General features: G+C 40.8%; 1 pseudogene; it reads left to right on the forward strand.

Annotated features, from left to right (window-relative positions):
• The first annotated feature begins 215 nt into the window (after positions 1-215).
• LOC101607924 lies at positions 216-8425 on the forward strand (annotated as a pseudogene).
• Positions 8426-10431: the final 2006 nt, after the last annotated feature.

Here is a 10431-nt window from a genome sequence, read left to right on the forward strand (position 1 = left end):
CATTAAACATTTTTAAGTGTTGCTTGGTTTAATTGACTGGTATTTTATTGGTTTGGGATTTTATCACCATAAGGGATCCTAGCATGTTGAGTTTTATCTTATTCTCTATTTATATGCTTTGGTCAAAATGATATTTTACTTTTTGATTTTTAAAATATTTTTATTTATCAGGAGGAAGAAATTAAGAAGAGAGCAGAGGAGAGGATGGGCCCAACATGGCTCTTGTCCCTGCAAGTACAATGTAGACCCATGTGCCTCTTTGTGCATTTTGTTTTACTTGGGTTCTAGGGAATTGAACTCAGATCATCAAGCTTTAAAAGCAAGTGCCTTTAATGGCTGAACATCTACCATCCCTCAAAATGATAATTTTAGTGTCTTAAAGTGAGTCAGAAAATATTTAATTTTATTTTAATTTTGTAATAGTGTGGAAGAATAAGAGTATTCATTTTTAGAAACACTTGCTGTAATTTACTAGAGTTTATGTGGATCAACACCTCAGCACTGAAGCAGAACTTTTTGGAAACTTTTTGACATGTGGCTCAATCAATTTATTGATTATATATCTATACAGATTTACTACATTTTAGATAATTTAACAGTATTTATCTTTTAAAGAATTTATGTGCTTATATTAATAGTCTAGTTTTGGCACATAATTGTTCATGAAATTCCCTCATAATACTTTTTTTTTTCTCTTTGGTTCTTGAATTTAGTTACTTGTGCCATTCTGTGTGTGTGTGTATGTGTGTTGTGTGTGTGTGTGTGTGTTGCACGCATGCACATGCAAGCACACTGCATATGAACACACAGTCACACTGAAGATGTCTCAGTTTGTGAGCCTCTTTAAATGATCAACTTTTAGTTTAATACATTTTCTTTCTTAATTTTCTATACTGTTTCATTTACTCTGAAATCTCAACTTACTACTTTCCTCTCTGCTTGCTCATGTTTTACTTTCTATTATATAACTAGTGTATATAACTATACACATATATAACTATACATTATGAAACCCTTTCGAATTATTGTTTTTATTTATTTTTTAATATTCCTTTTCAAATATTTGCCACTGGTTGCTTTCAGCAAATGTATCATGGGTAAAGGCGTTTTTAGTAATTTCTAACTCAGGTCAAAAAATTCAGGCTAGGGCTGGAGAGATGGTTTAGCGGTTAAGCGCTTGCCTGTGAAGCCTAAGGACCCCGCTTGGAGGCTCGGTTCCCCAGGTCCCACGTTAGCCAGATGCACAAGGGGGCGCATGTGTCTGGAGTTCGTTTGCAGAGGCTGGAAGCCCTGGCGCACCCATTCTCTCTCTCTCCCTCTATCTGTCTTTATCTCTGTGTCTGTCACTCTCAAATAAATAAATAAGTAAAAATTTAAAAATAATTCAGGCTAATTTCTTTTTGGCAACTTTCAGGCAGTTCAGGTGAGCACACTGCACTGCAGGTGAGGCTTCCTAGAACCTCTCAGTTGCCCCTCAGTTGGCTACCATATTGCTGATTTTCATGTCTGCTGTAATTTCAGGGCTGTTTTTTTTTTTTTTTTTCAAGACTTCTATAGAACTAAAGACAAGAGGATGAGAATATGGCATGTTAAAACACCATGATTATTTTAAGCTATTATTGCTTATGTAAATATTCTTTAGACAACTGAAAGATTTTGCTAATTTTAAGGTTCTATAAAATTGATATTAGTTTTGCAGCACTCTAATTGCTTCATAGAGTTGATTATTTTTCAACATCTCACTTTGACATACTTGGTAACATCACTGTAATAATAAATCTTTGATCTTTCTTAAAACTAAAATAAATCAATACATGCATTTTGTGAGGTTTGGAATCATCATTAAAGAGTTCAACTCTATATCTGATACAGTTTCATTAAATGCTAGGAAAGGTAGTTGTGATTGTTGCACAGTTAAATAAAACTTTCCTATGGAATCTCCTTTAATAGGAAAGAAAACAATAGAATGCTCTTTGTAAAATTAATGACAAAATTCATTCCTTTTATAAAGTTGTTAAATGACTGTTATCTATTTTAAAAGTAGTAATTCTTTCCATCATTGAAATTGGTGATAAAATGGACAGTTTATATTTACATACACAGAAAAAATAATTTTTGCTATTATTCTGTAGCAATCAGAAGCAATGTGAGCATTCATTACTGGGCAAGGAATTTTATCATTAGTAATAACAAGCTTATTATAAGCATTGTTGATCTCAAAGTGTTTTTTAAAAAGATAGTTTGGGGACTAGAAATGGAAAGATCAAGGGTGTTTAGGTAATTTAATTTAAAAGTATTTATAGTAGCATTATATCAAACAGATTGTTTACTCAGCACACTGCTAAAGCTTTTCTCTTGTTTCAAATACAAAGAATTTATTCACATTTAAACCTACAGTCCCTGATATAGGACAAAAAGAAGGAAATTGAGGATTCAGAAATTATCTACATAGCTTGCATATGATGCAGGTAGCAAAATTTAATTTGGTTAGTTCCAATGCCTAATTTTCTGATAAGTTACTGCTTTCTGATACATATAAGTTCATCTCAGAAGTGAAAAAGAGAAATAGAATCAGTTTAAGGAAGCCTAAAGTTTCATAAACTGAGTTATGAGTAAAGAAAGGAGAAAAGTTCTGTAACCAAGGTAGATGGCCATGTTAGAAACAAATGCACTGAGTGGAAATCAAAAGATCTAAATTTGGCTTCCAGCTCTCTAATAATTAACTACAGGATTATACAGGTAATGGGAAAACTTTTCTAGTTTGCATTTGTGAAAATCAGTGGTCTGAACTTTGATGAAAATAATAAGATAGTTACTATGCAAATGAGATGAGAGACTTGAAATATTTTATGCCTTTATAAATGTTGTAAGTAAAACATTTTCTGTCATACCAAATAATGTTTCCTCAAGGAAACTTCCACTGAGCAACTGCATATTTAATTTTTCCTCCCACTCCAGTCAACCTTCCGATAATGATAATATATTTCAATTTGCACACAAAGGAAGTTCCCATTATCATAACAATTTTGCACATTAAAATGCATGTCCATAGGTGTCGTAGAATGATGATATTTTCACATGAAACTCAGTTCCGAAAATATGCTATATAGGATCCTGCCTGGGTAGGATTCTTTTTTATTTGTTTGTTTGTTTTTGATGTTTATAGAGTAATTGGACACTTTCTGAGAGAACACAGGTGATAGCTTTTTATATAAAGAAAACATTCTCTCTCAATATTATCAGCTGTCTGTGTGTGACTTGTTGGGAAGAAAGAGGATGTTAGGAAAGATGGCAATAACTTAACTTGCAACCTGCTGTTATAGATCTGACAGCTGAATAGATGTTTTTTCCTCTGTGGGAGACTGTTAACCTGTAACCAGCAAGTTGTATACTTGCTGAACCTAGTACAATATTAATTAAAAACCACAGGAAAAGGAGGATATGTGTGTCCCAGGCAATGCGAGGTGGCTACCACTATACTTAATCACGTACTTTAATTGCTACAGGTCTTCCTTTCCAATATCTTTGAATTAAACACAATTGAATTTGCTCAGAATTCACTATAAGAAACATTTTGATAATAAAATTAGGATGGTATATCAAAAAGGAGTTGTCTAACTCCAAATCATTAAATGTTTAAAAATTTGGATTATAAGTCTCAACAGTTGATTAATAAGTTCTGAGAGTATGAAGATGGTACATTTGATAAAAATTAATTTAATTGAAAGATGATATTTCTGAAGAAGAAATAAGTTTTAAGATACAATTACAAAATTTAAACATATTTATAATTTTATTTGAGAAAGTATTAAATTCATTGTTCACTATTAGGGGAACTACCTCATATGTAAATGAGAATTAATTTTAGTGATGAAAAGCTAAATAATAAGAAATCAAACAACTAAATCAAAAAACTGGTTGTAGAACTGAATAGAGTTCTCAAAAGAAATGCAGATGGCATATAACTATCTAAACACATGTTCTACATCCTTATCCATCAAGGAAATATGAATACAAACTACTTTGAGATTCCATCTAACTCCTGTCAGAATGATTAACATCAAGAAAACAAAGAATAATAAATACAGGTAAGGATGTGGAAAAAGTGGGCTTCCATTTTTTCTGAATTGTTGGTGAAAATGTAAGTTGGCATAGCCATTGTAGAAATCAGTATGGAGGTTTTTGAAGTAGCTAAAAATATACTTACCATATGATCCAGATATACCACTCTTAAGTATATATCCTAAGGACTCTTCTTACTATCTTAGAGATACTTGCATATCCATGTTTATTACTGCACTATTCACAATAGCTAGGAAATGGCTGGGACAAGCCTGGATGCCCTTCAAATGATGAAGGGATAATGAAGATGTGGAACATTCACACAATGGATTTCTACTCATTTGTAAACAGAAATGAAATTATGGACTTTTCAGGAAAATGGATGGATCTCAAAAGGATTACACAAAGTGAGGTAACCTAGACCCAGAAAGTCAAATACTGTGTGTTCTGTCTGATATGTGGGTCCTAGCTACAAGTGTTTAGATTTGTATGTAAATTGGAGTAAAAGTCAGTACATAGAGGCCAGGAAGCTAGAAAGGAGAGGTGATGGAGGAAGGAAAGAGAAGGGCTTAAGGATAGGGTATTGTAGGTGTGTAAGTAGAGGGGCAGATTACTGGGGGTGGAATCAGGGGAAGTGAGAGAGTAAAGGAAGAGTGGGAAGAGGGTTAATCAAAATTTAAGATGTTATGAATAAGCCATATGGCAACCTGTTTCTTTGCTAGGCAATAAGATATAGGTTTATTAAAGAAAGAGTATGGGCTGGGTGTGGTGATGCACACCTTTATTCCCAGCACTTGCAAGGCAGAGGTAGAAGGATTGCCATGAGTTCGAGGCCACCCTGAGACTCCATAGTGAATTCCAGGTCAGCCTGGGCTAGAGTGAAACCCTACCTCAAAAAAAAAAAAAAAACCAAAAAAAATAAAAAAAAAAGAAAAGGAAAGAGTATGGGCAGAAATATTCTATGCACATGGGTAATAGCACATGCAGAAGTCATTAGTTGTTATTAAAAAAATAAGACATCAGTTCCAGGGGTAGAATACCTTACAGTGAGTTGTTGGCCAGGAATGCTCCTGATTCCACTCCCTACCCACCAAAACAAAATTTCAGGGCAATCCTTATGTGACCTATGAAAACCACATCAATTAAATTGAGACCACTGCCCTTCCTTCTGCCATCAACCTGATCCTGTTCACAGAGGACTCTTTCCTTTGTTCTCAGTTTGTAGTGGGGTAGGTGGAGATTTATGATGATGCTGAGGACAGTGATGAGCAGACCATCTTCCTGAGCCCCTGCATGAGAGAACTCATGAAGTTTTCTGGGGTCACCCTGGGACAGAAGTGAGCCCAGAGGTGACAGACCAACAGGCACCCCACCAAGGAAAAGGAAAAAGAGCCCAGAAAGCCACCACCACAAAAATGATCTACCAGATCTTTGACACATTCTTTGCAGGACAGATTGATAAGCATGACAGGGAAGATAAGGAAAATGCCTTTAAACACCGAGGGTGTGGTGTCTGTGAGGTCTGTCAACAGTCTGAGTGTGGAAAGTGCAAAGCCTGTAAGGACATGGTTAAATTTCTGGCACTGGACATTGCAAACAGGCTTGTCTAAAGAGGAGGTATCCCAACATGGCCATGAAGGAGGAAGGTGATGATGAGGTAGCCCAATAATATCCCAGAGGTGCCATCACCCCCCAAAAAAAATGCACCAAGGAGAGAACAAGAAACAGAATAAGGATAAGATCTCTTGGATTGGGGAATCCATTAAGAGTGATAAAAAGAGACTCTGCTATAAGGCAGTGTGCATTGACGATGGGGATCTGGTGGTGGGGGACCATGTCTCTGTCATTCCAGAGGATTCCACCAATCTACTGTATCTTGCAAGGGTCACAGCTTTGTGGGAAGACACGCTCACCAAGCATATGATGTTCCGTGCTCACTGATTCTTCACTGGCACAGATATGATCCTTGGGGCCACCTCTGTCTGAGCTGTTTGTAGTGAATAAGCATGAGGACATGCAACTCTCTTACATTCACAGCAAGGTCAAGTTATTCACAAAGCACTCTCAGAAAACTGGGCCACGGAAGGTGGTATAGATCCTGAGGCTGTGCTGCTGGGGGAAGAAGATAGGAAGACCTACTTCTACCAGCTATGGTATGACCAGGAGTAAACAAGGTTTGAGTGTCCTCTCAAGATTCAGCCAACAGTGGACAATGAGTTCAAGTTCTGTGTGAGCTGTGCCCTGCTGGGTGAGCACAAGGAAATGTGCAAGGTCCTGAGACAGGTTGACAAGGTGGATGGCAGGCTCTTCTACAGATTTGTCACCAAGAATGGCATCTTCTACCAGCTGGGTAACTGTGTCCACCTACTTCCTGAGACCTTCAGCTTCAACATCAAGCTGTCCAGCCCTGTGCAATGCCCAAGGAAGGAGCCTTTGGACAAGGACCTCTACCCAGAACAGTACGGGAAGTACTCAGACTACATCAAAGGCAGCGACCTGGATGCCCCTGAGCCGCATTGGCCAAATAAAAGAGATTTTCTGCAGCAAGAAATGAAATAGCAAAGCCATTGAGGCTGACATCAAGGTCTGGCTCAAGAAGTTCTACAGGCCCGAGAACATCCACAAGTCTACCCTACAGAGCTACTGTGCCGACATCAACCTGCTCTACTGGAGTGATGATGAGGCTGTGGTGAACTTCAAGTCTGTGCAGGGCCGCTGCACTGTGGAGTATGGGGAAGACCTGCTGGAGTGTCTCCAGGATTACTAGGATGACCACTTCTACTTCTTTGAGGCCTATAATGTAAAAAGAAAAAGCTTCCAGCTCAACCATGCTCAAAGCCCCGGGAACAAAAGGACAGGGAAAGGCAAGACAAAGTCTCAGGCATCTGATCCTAGTGAGTCCAGTGAGCTCCAGCCTGCCCTGAAGTTGCCCAAGCTGTGGATCCTGGACGTGTTTTCTGGCTATGGAGGGTTATACAGGGATTCCACCAAGCAGGCATCTCTGAGATACTGTGGGCCCTTGAGATGTGGGAGCCTGCTGCCCAGCATTCAGGCTCAACGACTCTGGCTCCATGGTGTTCAGAGAAGACTGCAATATGCTGCTCAAGCTGGTCATGGCTGGGGAGATGGCCAACTCTCTCAGCCAGCAGCTGCCTCAGGAGGGCGATGTGGAGATGCTGAGTGAAGGGCTGCTTTTTCATGGCTTCAGTGGCATGAATCTCTTCAACTCTCAGACCTACCCCAAGTTCAAAACCTAGCTGGTGGTCTCCTTCTTCAGCTACTGTGACTACTATTGGCCACGGTTCTTCCTCCGGGAGAATGTCAGGAACTTTGTCCCCTTCCAGCGCTCCGTGGTGCTAGAGCTCACGCTGCGCGGCCTGGTCCTCCAGGGCTACCAGTGCACCTTCGGTGTGCTGCAGGCTGGGCAGTATCGTGTAGCCCAGACACGGAGGCAGCCCATCATCCTGGCTGTGGCCCTCGGAGAGAAGCTGCCCCTATTCCCAGAGCCTCAACACGTGTTTGTGCCCCGTGCCTGCCACCTGAGTGTTGTAGTAGACAACAGGAAGTTTGTCAGGAACATCACAGGCTGAGCTACAGCCCATTCAGTACCATCACAGTGCGGGACACCATGCCTGACATCAGCAATATAGCTTCTTTGGTTGAGATCTCCTACAGTGGGGAGCCTCAGTCCTGGTTCCAGAGACAGCTGCAGGGCTCACACTACATCCTCAGGGGCCATATCTGCAAGGGCATGAGTCCATTGGGGGCCGCCCGCATGCAGTGCATCCCGCTGGCACCAGGCTCACACTGGCGTGACCTGCCCAATATCAGGTACGGCTGACCAACGGCACTCTGGCCAAGAAGCTGCACTATACCTACCTTGACAGGAAGAAAGGCCGCAGCAGCAGTGGAGGCCTGCGCGGGGACTGCTCTTGCCTAGAAGCCCACAAAGCCTGTGACCCTACAGCCCAGAAGTTCAAGACCCTCATCCCCGGCTGCCAGTCGCACATCAGAAGCTCTCACAACCACTGGGAAGGCCTCTATGGGTGCCTGGAGTGGGATGGTTCTTCATTACGACTGTCACCAACCCTGGGCCCGTGAGCAAGCAGGGCCGTGTGCTCCACTTCAACAGTGCCATGTGGTGGTTCCCAGGGCTTTCCAGACACCTGCCGGCTCTTTGGTAATATTCTGGATCGGCACTGAAAGGTGAGTAACGCTGTGCCACCTCTGCTGGGCCAAAGCTACTGGCTTGGAGCTAAAGCTCTGTATGTTGGCTAAAGCAAAAGAAAGTGCCTCAGCAACAGTCGAGGAGTGTGCCCCTACAGCAAAAATGGAGGAGGAGGAGACAACCATGAGAAACTAACCCTGCCTTCCTTTCACCTTTGTTCCCACACTCACTGACGTTGTGTCTTTAGCCAGTGAAGGCTGTCGATTCCTATGTGTTTGCAGTGATTGTGGTCTTGGCTGATGGAGCCTCTTCAAGGCCCCGTGATCAGGCCATACTGTCCTGTGTGTTCTGGATTGTCAGAGTTTTCTATTAAGCATTGTAGCAAATCTACCACTGTACCTGAAGAAATTAAGACTTTATGTAGTTGTTATATATTGTAATCTTTCTTCAAATCTCCTATAAAGGAGGGGGAAAAAAAAGTTCAGGCCATTACCAGGGATTTTGTTGCCCACCAGAACTATTTGGTAAGACCCTATTGCTTAAAACTCAACATGATTGGGTTGCAGGTCATTGAAAAATTAAGCTGGGGCTGAGCTAGAAACAGCCTCCTTGTTAACTACCTGTCAAAATGCTGGAAAGAGCGTTGCTGCATGCAGCGTTTTGGAATAGAGAAGTCATCAATGGTTTTAAACATCAGTGAACACTGAAAGCCCTGACGTTGGCCAGGTAGGACAAAAATGCCAACTGGTGCAGTAGTGGCATATCTATCATGGGGGAAACCATCTGGTCTCTATTTGGACTGGAGGCCCACTTCATGGGAAGGAATACATGGCTGTTTTTAAAAACCTAGGAAAATGCTTATGGGTGGGAAGGTCATGAGCCCTTGGGGCGTAACACCTGCTATTGTCTGCCTGAAGGCATGTATTATGTCCAAAAAACTGCCCTCTAAGAACTTTTTTGTATTTATACCCATATATTAATGCTATTCCTACTTGTTTTTTAGAGAATCTTTTCTTTTTTTTTTTAATTTTATTTATTTATTTATTTGAGAGCGACAGACACAGAGAGAAAGACAGATAGAGAGAGAGAGAGAATGGGCGCGCCAGGGCTTCCAGCCTCTGCAAACGAACTCCAGACGCGTGTTCCCCCTTGTGCAGCTGGCTAACGTGGGACCTGGGGAACCGAGCCTCAAACCTGGGTCCTTAGGCTTCACAGGCAAGCGCTTAACCACTAAGCCATCTCTCCAGCCCAGAGAATCTTTTCTTTTCAGATGGTGGTGACCACTGGAGTGACTTAAAAATGACCATAGTGCTGAGACAAAGTGACAGTGTAGTATTCAGCATTAAAACTGCTCTACCACGCCTTCCAAGGCTCAGGGTACATTGCAGAAGATGTGGCAGATAAAATGTAGGGTCCAAATGAAGGGTAGGACTGCTGACAATGCAATCTGCCAAACACAAATGACCTTTATTCTCATGATCTCACAGTTTCTGACACTACCTAGACAAGACCTTCATAAAGGTAGGAAAAGTTGAGAGCAACAGGACAAAACAGAGGCTAACTATAAGAAAGAAAGCATTCAGTGGAGGGTAGTTCTGAAGGGGGAGTTGGGAATGGGGTTGGAAATTTTCATGGTTTATTATCTATACTTATGGAAACTGTGAAAAAGTTTCAAAAATAAAGACAATTCTATCCCCGAAAAGAAAAGAAAATTCCATTCTTAGGCCTATAAAGATGGCTCAGTGTATAAAGTGCTGTCCTTCAATGAGTTGGAGTATCTGAGTTTGATGCCCAAACCTCACCTCCCAATGTAAAATGCTAGAAACCATGAAAGGCCCCTATAATCTAAACACTCTGACACTGAAAGCAATATGGATGGTGGAAACAGGATTTTCTGGGAGTTCATGGTGAATGCAGTAAAGATCAGTATGGTGGAAATTCAGAGCAGGAAACCGTTTCTCAAATGAAGAAATCAGAAAAGGATTGAATCATAAATTTTCCCCTGACCTCCACACACATACACCCATAGTCACACATGAATACACACACAAATTTTAAAAAAATATTTCCATGTACACTTTTTACCCTTAAATTTGAATATTTTCCTTGCTGGGTTTGCTTCTGTATTTCTCACTATATGATGTGATTCTAATCCAGAATTCGCCTCCCCACATATGTAAGGTGGGAATGCAGCAGGAAAT

Source organism: Jaculus jaculus, chromosome 1, assembly GCF_020740685.1.
Source record: "Jaculus jaculus isolate mJacJac1 chromosome 1, mJacJac1.mat.Y.cur, whole genome shotgun sequence".
Lineage (NCBI taxonomy): Eukaryota > Metazoa > Chordata > Mammalia > Rodentia > Dipodidae > Jaculus > Jaculus jaculus.